This window comes from Pseudochaenichthys georgianus, chromosome 7, assembly GCF_902827115.2.
Source record: "Pseudochaenichthys georgianus chromosome 7, fPseGeo1.2, whole genome shotgun sequence".
In the NCBI taxonomy this organism is placed as follows: domain Eukaryota; kingdom Metazoa; phylum Chordata; class Actinopteri; order Perciformes; family Channichthyidae; genus Pseudochaenichthys; species Pseudochaenichthys georgianus.
Window position 1 is genome coordinate 22,296,149 of NC_047509.1, and position 15,666 is coordinate 22,311,814.

Sequence of the window (15,666 nt, forward strand, 5' to 3'; positions counted from 1 at the left end):
GTGTGTCGAACATGTTTAACTTTGGTCAGACAGTCAGGGTCAAATAGGCTCAGGTAAAGGACTGACTAACTGACTGGGATCCCTGAACAAGGAAAAGTGTGACACGTTACTGAAGGTGAAAACAATGATATTGCAAAGTTACAAATTGGCTTTAAGAGATTGTCCTCATACAATCTTTGTCTCCTCTTTTTAGTGCATTCAAATATGCTTGTGTATCATTTCAGTCCAGAATCAGTTGGAATATTTTAACAGCCCAACCAGCCTTTAAAAACAACCCCGATCTCAGACGCAGAATCTTTAGGCGAATCTTTAATCTTTATTGTTCAATTCATACATCAAGAAAGAAAAACCCAATTTCCCTGCCTCACTTGTCACCAGTTCTGTGCAGAGATATCGAGCATAAACTCACGTCATTCTGCCTAAGCATGTAGTGCTAATTACCCGGGGCAGGGTGTTTCAGGCCTAAATCCCAGAACGCTTCAAAGCAGTCTAATCGCAGCAGCACATCTAGTGATGGCGGCCAATCCCATTAGGAGGTGGATGGCGCAGCCCCACTTTGTGCTCAGTCCGAGCATCTCTGATCTGTTGAAAAGATTACCCACAGAGCCCTAGATCATCCAAGAGGAAGGGGCTTAACACATCATGTTTTTGGGAATGGGTGCAGGGAAACTGAACATGTAGGATATATGTGTTTAGCAACGTAGAGTACAGTACCACTAAACATCACGGTGCAGATAGGATAAAGATGTATAAAGCTTTCTGTCACATTCATTTGTCAAAGTAGGTCAACCTGGAGGCTTGCTTATTGATCTACATTTGCAGTAAAACACTTACATTTACTTCTCACAATCAAAGTGAGATTTTTAATTTTAGATAAACATTTGAATAGGCATATAACTAAGCAGATAGATGATCAAAGTTTCTGTTAGATCAATGATATTCCTCCAAAACGTTGGTGAAATTCAATCATTCCCATGATGGATCAAATAGGTGACTTGTGTTTGGCAGATGAATGACAGAAGAATCTGCTTTACTTTCCTAAATGTGTGAATGGTGGTGATGTAACGTTGTAATTACTCGACTCCATGGAAGTAGGTTCCCAACCACTGATGAGCTTATGTGGTTTTACTCTGCAAGCTTTTCTACAAGTCGTCAAAATAAGTGTACTTCCTCTGTAGTGGGAGCTTGGAGACACAGTGCTGTGGGAAGATGTTGTGATACTCGCATGCAGTTAATCCTCTTTCACAAAACGCTTGTAACTCCATCATATAGCCGACCAATTACAACGGATGTTATGAAGCATGCCTATTTTCACTCAGGTTTGAAAAAATACAACAATATCTTTTTTTTTCTTTTATATTTTCGGAATGTATATATTGCTTTGCATTGTGTTTAAACAGAAAAGCATTTTAATTTATATTCTTCTATAACTTTCAATTATGCATTACAAAGATTAATTGGCCACTCTTTTTTTTGGTAATCACGCAGAATTAGTTTTGAGCAGTATTTCATGGTAAATACATTGTCAATTTGTGATCAATAAAGTATCTCATCTTAAACAATTGTAAATAAATAAAACAATGATTATCAATGCTCATTTATAGCAAAAAACTATTGATTTTGAGCGTTTTAAAGAATGTAGTTCTCTGATACGCATTATACACATACATTTATTTACTTTTGACCTCCTTTATGTTTGTAGTTTTTGTTTGACTGCATCTCTGAGTGAAAGATTGTAAAGAAAAATAATGACATTTGGGAATGAAAGATCAAGGGACAATACGTCCTCCGTCAATCGTTACACATAAACAGTTTTCCTCCTAACGGACCTCTTTTTACTTCAGAGATTGTCCTTCTGAAGACGGGAAAGCTCAGCTGTGTTTATTAAAGTCAATGATATCTGCATTCCAGCCATTTGGCAGGGGCTGGTGTTGTACATGCTGGCTCACTTGGTGTACATTATTATATTTTCCTTACCATGATAAGTCAAAGGTCTGCTGTGAAAAAGTTCTGTATTATTGTGATTGGCTGCATGTATAAATACCGTTGCCTTTGGAGCAAGCTGTGAGCGTGTGTCCAAGGTCAACGTATATTTTCCTGCAGCTGAAGAGGGATTAACCCCCCAGACAGATTAACGAGAAGTCAGAGTGCACAAGAGTGAAGATTATTTGGTTCATGGATATAGACATTAGGCGCTTTCACACCGGAGTACTTTTCCCAGGAATAGTTCCGATAGTTCCTGGGATTTTGCGTTCACACCAAAAAGATCTGGAACTATAAGTTTTTTTTGCAAACCTTTTCACCCCTTTTTAGTCCCTGCTAGAGAGCAGGGACTTTCTTGGGAGAAAAAAGTTCCAATTTCTGATTGTTTGCGGCCTGCCAGTAAACCCAAAGCAGAAAAAGAAGAAGCGACGTCAGCGGCTTCATTTGCCTAATCTTCCCTCAGGGACTTATTCCGGTGTGAACGCGATCTGCTCTTTAGTTCCGGGAACTAAGTACGGAAAAGTGCTTGGTGTGAAAGCACTTATAATACATTTACTCCTCTAGTAATGTTTTCTGCTATTTGGGAATTTTAACCTCAGCTCCTATGATAAATACATAATCAATTGTAGCCCAAAAAAAGCATTAAGTATTTATTATACAGAAAACAGTTAAAGGTGGGGTAGGTAAGTTTCAGAAACCGGCTCGAGATACACTTTTTGTTATATTCCATGGAATGCTCTTAACATCCCGATAGCAATGAATATCTTAAGTGCTTTGACAAAAAATCCATAAAAAAATGTCATCTGTGGAAGCTGTAATACTGTAAAAAGTACAACCAATCCGTTTAGCCGGGCCTACCTGCCTGTCAGCCTTCCATCGGGGCACAAACTTATCTCGTGCCCTCATTGGTCATGTGCGCGTTCGTGTGTGTTGGAGGAGGGGCTCTATAAAGAAGTGGCATATTTTCTCCGGTTGTGTATTTTCAAATTCTAGCGATCTCGAGCCAGTTTCTCAAATGTACCTACCCCACCTTTAAATGTATTTGTTTTTCAATCAAAACACTAGCAGCAATGTGTAAACAAATTGGTTTCAATGGGTTACAATTCATTGAAATTAATATTCGGTAGTTGTGATGAGAACTGAGAGGGTAATATGTTATTATATAATTGTATATCTGTTTTCTTAACGCATACTATGTTTTCCCTAAAGTAAATCAGAGCAACTTTTTAAAGGCGATGCACAGGGTTACATGGTCTACAGTGCTCTATCACTGACAGTCACTGCATGAAATGCCGGGTTACGTATTGTAACCCTTGTTATATAAGCACAGGCGGAGCCCTCTAGACTCTATGGGTACTACCTTATCATGAAAGCATTCTGCTATACTGAGACTTCTATAGACGTAGCCGGCCTTGGGGCGGGCCTACCTCATCTCACCGTATAAAAGGAGGCCTCGCCTCCTGACCGTCATCCTACACCTCACTTCAGCGAGCGGAATAGGACAGACAGTGCCCTGAGTAGAGGGCTCCGCCTGTGCTTATATAACAAGGTTTACAATAAGTAACCCGGCGTAATATCTCTCACAGGCTCCACCCTCTACTGGACTCTATGGGTACAGTGGGTGGAGCCCTGATGTATACGAGCACTGTCGTCCAACAATACCATGCCACCCTGACCGGCTTTTCTGGTTAGCAGCCGCTGCACCACACTCTCCTTTACCCCGGTTGTGACCGTGGAGAAGTCTGGGCCGCGGCTGACAGAGCACACCCTGATGCGCTTGCCTCACAGAAAGTGTACTCGGAAAACAGTGCTGAGGGCTCCCCCCCTCCGCCCATAGGCAGATGGAGAGAATCTCCAGCCCCGTATGGGCTCACTGTGCACCATCCCTCTGAGTCCCTAAGGAGCACGGGGAGAGTGCAATGTGCCCATGTCCCATACTCAGACACTGACCCCGTGCAGAGTGTGTGCGGACTATAGTGTGGAGCAGAGATGTTCACAAGTCTTTTTTTGCAAGTCCAAGTCAAGTCTCAAGTCTTTGGTCACGAGTCCAAGTCAAGTCTCAAGTCTCTAAAAAAAATAAAAGTCTCATGTCTCTTCTGGTTGTAATAAGCCTTCTATTGTCTGCTGCTATCCAGTCTGTTAAGAATACTGCACAGCTATATCTAAGAAATTCAAAGCATTTACTGTGTTATTATCACTCCTATATCTATTAGCATATAGTATCAGTACTGATTAGTTGTTTGTTATATGATCACTTTAAACAGGCTATTGCAATGCAATATGAGGAAAAACATCACACTTTAGCTAAATGCAAACAACTTATAAGCAAAACACTTCAGAATCAGAAATCAGTAAGCAAGCAATTCACTAATCTTTTCAAATATTCAGTTACAAAGCTAGTAGCAAGCTAAGTTAACATTACATAGCTGATGCTGAGCTAAACATGTTTGCTAACCGTCCATATGCGTTAATGTGACTGACCTCTCCGGGTGAGTTTTCAAGTGCCTGATGAAATTCGACGTTGTTGCGCCAGCATCCTTGATTTTGATATTGCAGACTTTGCAGTGTGCGCTCCTTTTGTTGGTGCCGCCGGCGTTTTGTTCGAAGTTTTTGTAGTTTAACCTAATTACAAGCGGAACAGCCGCAGGTATGCCGCCGGTCGCCATTGTGTTACTACGAGGTAGTAACAGAGGCGCGCATGTCTGCGTAATGAGCCCGGCTAAAATAACTGGATGGCCTACCTGCCTGTCAGCCTTCCATCTGGGCACACATTTATCTCGTGCCCTCATTGGTCATGTGCGCGTTCGTGTGTGTTGGAGGAGGCGGGCTCTATAAGGAAGTAGCAGCCTCTAGCAGATTATCTCCGGTTGTGTATTTTCAAATTCTAGCGATCTCGAGCCGGTTTCTCTCAAATTTACCTACCCCGCCTTTAATACGCCAAAAATAGAAAACACAATGATTGTTCACGAGTCCCAACACACGAGTCCAAGTCAAGTCTGAAGTCTCTGTGTGTGCGACTTAAGTGCGACTCGAGTCCGAGTCGCAGACTCGAGTCCCCATCTCTGGTGTGGAGGGCTTCCCCCTCCTGCCTCTAGGCAGGGGAGGAGAGCCTTTCCGCCCCGCAATGGGCCAGTGCGCACCACACCCGTCCGAAAAAATGAGGGTGCATTACGTCCGGGGAGGGGGTCAGATGTCCACTGACCCACAGCCCCCCCCCCTCCTCACCAGTCCTGTGTTGCCCAAGCAAGCACAGGCAAGGAGAAAGAGCCAGACATGTCCAAGAGATAAAACTTTATGAAGGGGCCTGGCGTTGACCAAGACGCCGCCGTGCATATGTCCTCTACACTCACAACGTTGAATAAGGCTGATGACACAGCTATAGCATGTGTAGAGTGTGCACGGACCCCCGTGGGGCAGGCTCTCCCCACCTGTCTGTAGGCTAGTGCAATGAACTCGCAGAGCCAGCCTGTCAGACGTTTCTTGGACAGATCTTTCCCGATCACCCCACTCCCGATGCACACAAACAGCTGTTCGGTGCGTCTAAGGGCAGCCGTGCGCTCCACATAACATGCTAGCGCACGGACCGGGCAGAGGAGGTACAGTTTAGCTTCCCTAGCCCCACTATGGGGTGGAAGATTAAAGCCCCCCAACTGAATAGCCCTCAACCTGAACGCACTCCTTAGGCTCTTGGGCACAAAGGAGGGGTTCGGTCTAAGTGTCACTCCCCGCTCCAGTCACCCCGAATCAACAAGCAGCTCGGGTGCACTGACTGAGCGGTTAACTCGGACACTCTCTTGGCTGACGTTAAGGCAAGAAGCAAAGCTGTCTTCCACGACAATGCTTTCAGGGGAGGCATGCTCCAGAGGTTCTGTGACCAGAGCCTCGAGCACCAACGGCAGGTCCCACTGCGGGGTGGAGGCGTACACTCCTGACCAGAGATGGGGTCGTTACTAACATTTTTTAATATATTACATATTACATATTACTTTTTAAAAAAGTAATATATTACACTACTTCGTTACTAACTCGTTACTTTACTCGTTACTTTACTCGTTACTTTACTCGTTACTTTACTCGTTACTTACTCGCCGAGCACGTCCGAACTGCGCATTCGTGAGTGGCAATAACTCTCCTTACCAGCAGGCGGCGGTAGTCTGTATTCGTCATTCAAAACAGGCAACAACCGGAAGACAGAGAAGAAGAACAGACTACGTGATATAAACAAACAAATAGCGTGTGCGTTAGCTTCACCTTAGCATAAAATGGACTTTTATTAATCCCTCGTGGGGAAATTGTGTTATTTGCAGGTGTTTGTTGAGGTTTGACGTGGTGTTTACAGCAGTGGATAACAGCTTCTGGCCAGGACACAGTTTGCACCTCACCGTCACATTCCTGTCTATTATTCGGACAAACTCAAAATAACGGGCATACCTCCACCCCTCGAAAGTTATCACTGACTCAGCCATGTTTATGCAGCACTGCACGTGGAGATGTGGACGCGCAAGTCGCGTAGATTACGTACATATAAACCTGCGGCGGAAACCCCTCTTGTCTGTCAGTGTGATTATGAATGATTTTAGTAAGTAACGAAGTAACGCGTGTCGGGGCAATGTTAGTAACTGTAGTGTGATTACTGAATTGTAAAAGTAGCGCGTTACACTACTCCGTTACCGACAAAAGTAATATTATTATAGTAACGCGTTACTTTGTAACGTTACACCCAACTCTGCTCCTGACCCCCTGTAAAAACCGCGACATCAGTGGTTGACTAAAGGCTGACCTGCCGCCAGAGGCGCGGGAAGGTATTTTGAGTGGGGGTGCTGAGGTGCTGGACTCCAGTGAACACTATTACGGGCACTATAGAGCACGCACAAAAGCACTTCCCACACGCAAACACACAGTACACCCGCAACTGTTACAATGAAGGCTCGATAATCAGCTCACGGCATATAGGCAGGAGTAAAGTACTATTTTTTACGAGTGGGGAGCGGACCTCACCTCCTCTAGGGGGGTCCGGGGGGATGCTCCCCCGGGAAGATTTTAATATTGAAGTTAAAAGCATCAATCTGGTGCACTTTGAGAGCAACATTAAGAGATCTATTGATACATCTCTCAACACCCAGATGAAACACAACTGTAAGCAGATGTTCTTTTTCTTTATGGATATTTTACAAATCACTCCCCTTTCAAACTGTATTCTTGTTTTACTGCCATATAGTATTTCATAACTGTTTTTCCTTTATTCTCTTATTTTTTTTATAACGATAGTGATCATATGAAGGTGTGCCGCGGAAATAATCTTTTGAATAATTTGTGACCAAACCGTTTGAGACCCACTGAGATAACTTAGACTAAAGTTAACTATCTAAACACTCAGAGAGTCCTTTAGCTCACCTGAGCCTCTCAGTCTGAGAGGAGAGCTCTCCTCCAGATTGTTGTGGAACAAACAGAACTGGCTCCGTATGTCCGTTAGTGCAGCTAGCTAACCAGATGCTAACAACACGGTCCCTGCTGCTGGCACCGGTCCCTCTCTCTCTCTCCCTCTCTCTCTCTCTCCCTCTCTCTCTCTCTCCCTCTCTCACACACACTAAATGCACTATTTCCGCACACACACAGAGCTGAGCTTGAATGACACAAGCACACTTTTATTTCCATGCAACTCTCTGATTGGTCTGGTGCAGAGCCATATAATAGAAGAGTTACGACAACGGAGGTCCAAAAACGGTTATCGTCACGTGGTTCATGTAGACGAGGATCGTTCCCCGGAAGTTCATGGCGGGCAATGTGAATGCATTGATAACAGGAGATAGAACTACGATTTTTGGTAATTATTAGTGAATAAAGGTTTTGATTTGCAATATTTATACAACAAATCGATATGTGTATGTATTTACATCAATATGTTTTAAAAAATAAAATAGAATTTGCTAATATTAAGTGATAATATTAGGATTAGTGTGAACAACTAGTTTACATGTTAGGCTAACAGTGCCTTAGTTAAAGAGCCTGTTGCTGTTTATTTATAGCTTTGAATTCTTTACAACCAATATTATCTTCTTAAACTTGTATGGTAGTCAGGAGCATCACTTTATAATGTGTATTGATATATTTCGAGGGAGGGGATCTAAAGTAATGCTTTAAAATTCAGATTAGATTAATTTCTACCATTTTCTTAAATTCATGGTAGTTTCAGTAATCCCATGGTAATAAGGGACACAAGTTATCTAAATGACTAATGTCATCTTTATGGCTTTCAGAAAGGACAGGAGACCGACAGGTGACTATCAAAGGACTAGCAGCAGCAGCATGATGATGATGTTAAATGTGTTGTTTTAGGAACATCCATTGCAAATACATGGAATTCAATAAACATTGAATAGCATATCATGCAGTTTGTCGGTGCATTTTCCTCCGTGTTGTCCTGGTTTGCTGTGCTGCCTCCTAGTCGCCACCATGGTTTGCTGTGCTGCCTGGGGATGCTCAAATCCAGTGGCGAACCGTGCCTTTTATACCTAGGCCCTTTGACCCCCCTTCCCTCGAAAAAAAAGAAGAGATATTACGTCTCAACGTCGACTTCAGCGGAATATCAAAACAGTGGCCCAGGGTGCAAAACGCATCAATGACAGCGACCCTCTACCACACAGAACAACACCATTTATATAAACACCTATCATGACAGGGCACCCACAGCCAAGTAACAATTACAAATGAATTAAGTCGGCACGGCGGCCCACATTGAAAATGACTTAGGCCTACCTTTGATGATCAAATCACTGAAACACAAAGTCCATCCTCCTGTCCTTTTGGATGAAGCACTTGCGGGTCATTCAGCTGATCCTTTGCCACTCCAGTTCATCATTGTAACTCAATCTTGAAAATGACTCGGTTAATAATTTCGCAACGATGTCATCACTATCACTGAAGTGAGCCATCATGAACGAATGTATGCTAATCATAAATCTATCGATCATAAATCTATCGTTTAGATTTATGATTCGAAAATAATAAAAGTAGGATAGACATGTGGATATTATCCGTCTGAACAAAACGTGCATTTATCTAACAGGTTCGTTTTCCACAGACCTTATTTCGAGCTATTTTCCAAAACCCTATGGAGAAATCCCATTGCTTTCAGTCGAGGGAATCCGAGCGCAGCTTACTTCCGGGTTTTAGGACGCGTCACTGCACCACTTGCATAGACCTCACAGCGGGCGGAACTTGTCATAAAGTCCGCGAAAAGAAAGCCCGCCCATTTAGAGGGAAGATATGATTGGTCAATTGTACTGTCATTTGACATTACTCTCTCATTGAGTTACTATAGCGGGCCCTCTATGAATGTAGAGAGGGACCAACAAGTTCTCCCGTCTTCACAGTAACTCGCAGAGACGGCATTTAACCCTCCACATTCCAACAGAAACTGAACAGGGAGATTCGAAGGATTTATTTCTTTGGAAATATTATTTTACATACAATTAAATCAAGTGATTTTGGTAAAACTAATGAAAAATATAACAACAAAAACAAATATAAAAAAATATTTAAAAAAAAATGTTTTTTTTTTAATGTTTTCAAATATTATAGAGGGCCCTGACGGCTCGCCACTGCTCAAATCGCTCCGAGAAAGGAATACGAATGTACGGCTTCCCCACTGACACAGAGCGGAGGAAAAAATGGCTGGCTCAAGTCATCCATCCATCCATCCATCTTCTCCCGCTTATCCGTGGTCGGGTCGCGGGGGTAGCAGTTCCAGCAGAGAGCCCCAAACTTTCTTTTCCCTGGCGACATCAACCAGCTCTGACTGGGGGATCCCAAGGCGCTCCCAGGCCAGCGAAGAGATATAATCCCTCCACCTGGTCCTAGGTCTACCCCTTGGTCTCTTCCCAGCTGGACGTGCCTGGAACACCTCCCTAGGGAGGCGCCCAGGTGGCATCCTAACTAGGTGCCCGAACCACCTCAACTGGCTTCTTTCGACGCGAAGGAGGAGCGGCTCAACTCCGAGTCCCTCCCTGATGACCGAACTTCTCACCTTATCTCTAAGGGAGACACCAGCCACCCGGCGGAGGAAACCCATCTCGGCCGCTTGTATCCGCGATCTCGTTCTTTCGGTCATGACCCATCCTTCATGACCATAGGTGAGGGTAGGAACGAAAATGGCCCGGTAGACAGAGAGCTTTGCCTTCTGGCTCAGCTCCCTTTTCGTCACAACGGTGCGGTAAAGCGACTGCAGTACCGCTCCCGCTGCTCCGATTCTCCGGCCCATCTCACGCTCCATTGTTCCCTCACTCGAGAACAAGACCCCGAGATACTTGAACTCCTTCACTTGGGGTAAGGACTCATTCCCTACTTGGAGTGGACAGTCCATCGGTTTCCTGCTGAGAACCATGGCCTCAGATTTGGAGGTGCTGATCCTCATCCCAGCCGCTTCACACTCGGTTGCGAACCGATCCAGTGAGTGCTGAAGGTCGCAGACCGATGAAGCCATCAGAACCACATCATCTGCAAAAAACAGTGGTGCAATCCTTAGTCCACCGAACTGCAGACCCCCTCCCCCACGACTACGCCTCGAAATCCGATCCATGTATATTACAAACAGGATTGGTGACAAAGCGCAGCCCTGGTGGAGGCCAACCCTCACCGGAAATGGGTCCGACTTACTGCCGAGGACCCGGACACAGCTCTCGCTTTGGGAGTACAGAGATTGGATGGCCCTGAGTAGAGACCCCCTCACCCCATACTCCCGCAGCACCTCCCACAGTAACTCCCTGGGAACTCGGTCATATGCCTTCTCCAAGTCTACAAAACACATGTAGACCGGATAAGCGTACTCCCAGGCCCCCTCCAGGATCCTTGCGAGAGTAAAAAGCTGATCCGTCGTTCCACGACCAGGACGGAATCCGCATTGTTCCTCCTCAATCTGAGGTTCGACAATCGGCCTTGTTGAGCCAATTGGCTCAAGTCAGCAGGAGCAATTTCACGACCAACAGCAAACAAATATGTGATGTAATTATATACAAACACTGCATTTGCACTTTTTCACAAAACGAAAACCACACCATTGGGAAAGCTTAATGTTTTGTTTAATACAAAAAAACAGGGAAAGGCTTGAAAAACACTGAGAGTTGAGACTCAGGGTGCAGGGTGAGGGTCTCAGTGCAGGTATTCAGGCTCCATTGAATCCCCCTCTGGTTCTTGTGCTGAAAGAGGGAGTAACAGACAGGAGAAAGGGTTATACACACACAGCACACCTATTGAATGAAAAATTGCCTTGGGGAGATAAGGTGTGGTCTTTGTTCCCAACTGAAGTTATGGAACTTTATTATTTGTGAGTTTAACAAAGTATGACAAATGGCATCAGTAACAGATGTGATATGAATTTCTATAAAGTTGTCTCACATTCTTGGTCATATTTTATATACAGTATGTAATGAGTATAACATGTCCAGTAAGTATAAAGTGTTTCCTAACTGTGTATTCAACCACTATGGAATATGTATGTGGGCAGACAAAACTGAGTTGTTCTGTGTGTGAAGTAACCTCAAGTCACTCCGCAGGCACATTTTGATGCAGACCAGTTTGTCAAGACAAAAAAGGGCAAGACTAGGCTGAGAGCAGAGGCTATACCCACCATCTTCGTGCATCGCCCTGTGGTCAAAAAGAGAAGGGCCCCTGCACCACGATTCACCCCGGGACCTGTATCTACAAAGCCCATAGCTCATGATCACAGCTATAGTGTGAAAGGTGACACAGGTATAATAAGTATGAACTCTTAGTAACAAAAGTAATATTTCTTATTTTTAAGTGGTATAATATTTAAAATGTTCGAAAATGTACAGTGCCATGTCTTCTACTTACATTAGTCTCAAAGATTGAGGGAAGAAGGAGACTGAGAGAAAGGAAAGTGAGGGTGAAAGTGAGGGTGAAGAAAGAGAGGACATGGCTAGTGAGGAGAGACAGGGAGGGCGGACACCACCCACTCAGCCAGCAGCCAGTCAGCATACGAGGGAACCAGCAGCCAGTCAAACAGATCTATTAAAACAATTAAAGAGAAAATTAAAGAGCCAAGAAGGAATCACCAAAAAAGCAAAGGCTAAACTAAGAAAAATCAGGAAGGAAAATGCAGCTCTCAAGACAACAATGAAAATTAGGGACAAGAAATATAAGAAAACGTTTTCAAAAGACCAACTTAAGGCATTAGGCAGACTCACCACAAAGGGGATGAAATGGAGCAATGAGACAATTAAGAAGGCTTTAAAAATGTGCTTTGGGTGCGGACCAACGGGTTACAAAACTCTGCAGGAATTGAAGATTCCCCTTCCAGGAATAAGGACACTGCAAAGAAGGATGCAATGTGTTAAGGTTGAGGCTGGTGTGTTGACAGAGGTCTTTGATTTCCTAAAATTGAAGGCAGATTGATTGACAGACCTTGAAAGGGAGTGTGTGTTGACCTTGGATGAAATGGCAATCACACCAAGTGTGGAGTTAGACATGATTACAGGCAAACTGTACGGTGATGTGACTTTACCAGGTCACACAGGGGTGGCAACACATGCTTGTGTGTTTATGTTGGCTGGAAACACAACACGGTGGAAGCAAGTAGTGGCATATCATTACACTGGCAATTCTACCGATGGAGCAGAGTACAGGCCAATCATTATTGATATAATACAGAGGGCAGCATCCATAGGGCTACATGTGCTTGATGTCACCACCGACATGGGTAGCCCTAACCGAGCCATGTGGAAATCCTTTGGGGTGGACCAAAATAAAACATCGGTGCCACATCCAGCAACACCAGACAGGCAGCTTTATTTCATGCCCGATGTCCCACATCTGGTAAAAATGGAGTAAGAGAGGGACTTGAAAAACTCTTGTTAAAAATGTTGTTACAGTTGTCTTGGTTACAGCTCTCAAGTTTTTTTTGTTGCCATTTCCACATCTTTAGAAAATATGAAATAAAAAATTGAAGTGAAATCAACCTCTTCTCTGGAGAACAAACTTTGATTTCTCTGTCTTGTGAGTTTGCAGTCTTGCAGTGTTGCTCCTCCACCTGTAACATCACTGCCCCTCCACCTGCCATACAGTAGGTTACTAACAAGATTACTTATATAATACAGTGATAGAATACATGTTTAGTATGCTTACTTATATAAAACAGTAGTATTAAACGTACCTTGTGTTTTCACTCTCACTTAAGTCCCTCTCCCTTTGCCATCAATCCAAAATCAGCTGAGCTGCAACATTATACAGACAGGTAATAATCAACATAATCACAAGGACACAATATGGCTCTGCTAAAAACACTCACTCTTACACGCACCAAAGTTATATTTATCTAATATTTAACTCCCTCAACCCCCGCATACAATCCCGTTTAGAAGCCCCTCTTCTCTAATTCAACAACGTTGGACCAAATAGACATTAAGAGAACGGAATTTACAATTAAAAGGCCGTTCAACGTGTGTTGCTAACTTGCTTCGGTATCCTAGCTTAATCTATTATCTGTAAACGTTCCCTAAATCTACTAATTTAGGGATAATCCACTGACATCCTTTAATACACATGTTAATTTGAATCAGATGTACTGATAATATCCGCAATATAAATCTTTAAACTTCTTCTTACCTTTAAAAGTCCGCCACGAACGGTCTATTATGCTGCAACTCTACAGCTCTGCTAGCCTTGGCGCTAACTTCCGGGGAACGATTGAGAGGCTCCACGATCCGCCATTGCTGTAAAAAAGTGGTCCATTGGAGTGAACGGAGATGTCATAACTCTTCTATTATATGGCTCTGGTCTAGTGTCTTGCCTCTGTTGCATTCACTGAACACGGGAAATTACAGTTCTGTCGTCCTCTCTAGTGTCTTGATGAGGTTCACGTAAAGCACGGTTAATGTATTATATTATTGAGGTAGAATTGTCCGGTGCTACAGAAAAAACATTCGGGCAGGCCAAAATATTATTTTACCAACAATGTGGAATTTATTGGCTACATATTACACAGATTATGCACAGCGGGAGCAGCAATAACTATCAAATAATAATTCAGACAGGGGAGCTCCGCACCCCCTGCCTGCCGCTAGGGGGTGCTGCAGCACCCTCAGCACCCCCCTTCCCGCGCCCATGCCTGCCGCCAAATCCCTCATGGCAGGACAAGATGGCTTCTGCATACACTTTCACCGTGGAATGCGCAAGCCCCCTGTCCACCAGTAACTGTAAGAAGGATAAAATAGAGCCCAACTCACAAGATAGGGGCTCTATTCTCCACTCCTCACACCATCGCTGGAATCCTAGCCACTTTGGCCTGTAACAGGCTGTGGTGGATCCAGCTCTAGCTGCCTGGATAGACTGAATAACACTGTCAGATAGGGCTGTGCAATTAATCGTATTTTAAATCGCGATTACGATTATGGTTTGTGACGATTATGAAAACAGCATCATTGACAAAATACGATTATTTTGCTGGGTGTGCTTTCGCCCCTCCCTAAAAGCCCACTCGGCCACATGGGAGTGACATGTGTTGTGAGTGTTCAGCGCGAGCGAAGATGTCAGAACAAGAGCAGCAACTCGTTAAAAAGAAGGGTCGCGGGGAGATTCCCAGTCGATCGCGAGATGTGTCTAAAAATAGAACAACAATATTCTGTTTTATCGTTAATGTCCTGTAACATTATCTTCCTGTGCCAGAATAATGCACTTGAACGCATCAAAGCTTTGTGATTGGCCGGCGTCACCCCATGTGTCGGGGCGTGGCTGGTGGGCAGTGGGCAGTGCAGTGACAGTCCGCACACACACAAGACCGCAATTATGGCAGAAGCAGAAAAACCCAAAATATATAATTTTCACTCCGAGTGGGAGGATGATTATTGTTGTATCTATTCCAATTGAAAGTCCATCTGTCTCATCTGCAATGCGAGCGTGGCTTTATCGAAGAAGGGTAATTTAGGAGCGGCATTTCAAAACAGTGCACAAACGCTACGAGACGGAATTCTATGGAGTCAGATTTGGGTCAATATTCTTGCGCGTAAAACAAGCTACTCACGAGCGGAAAATGTGCTTTTACACGCGCCTAAAATGACCCTTGCGCGCAGATTAAACCCCCGCGAGCGGCTCTGTGCCCGCGAGCGGCTCTGCGCCCGCGAGCGAGAGAGACAGCCCTCTTGCTTGCTCGCGGGAGTGTCAGCCTCGTGGAGTCTGTCTATGCGCTCGTGAAAAGTTTCTGGCACTTTGGGGCGGAGCCACTAGACTTTGATTGACAGCTGCAAGGAAACCCGGGGTTGCCAGGTTTGATAAATGCCTGAACTACCAAGAGTCGAGGAGTGACGGCAGCAAAATCAGTTGGACGAGATTGAATAGTAAAGTTGTCCATATGTGTATATATAATTGTTGCATTTAAGTGATATATTGGTTGTAAAAATTGTTTTTGTATTTGCTTGATACAAAAGGACATTCTTTATAACCAATTGCTTTATTATCAAGCATTTGTAATATTTGTATGCTAGAACTTAAATAGCTCACTTGTCATTCATTTTTATCCTTAATTATCCATCCAACACTGGAAAGGTGGTCCTTGTGAAGAATCTCATCACCGTATTCCCTCAGCTGAAAGTCATTTACAACAATAGTTTTCTGAAGATTAAGTTTGTTTTAACCAAGGTATAAGGTTTTTTTTAGGTGTGATTTTATGAA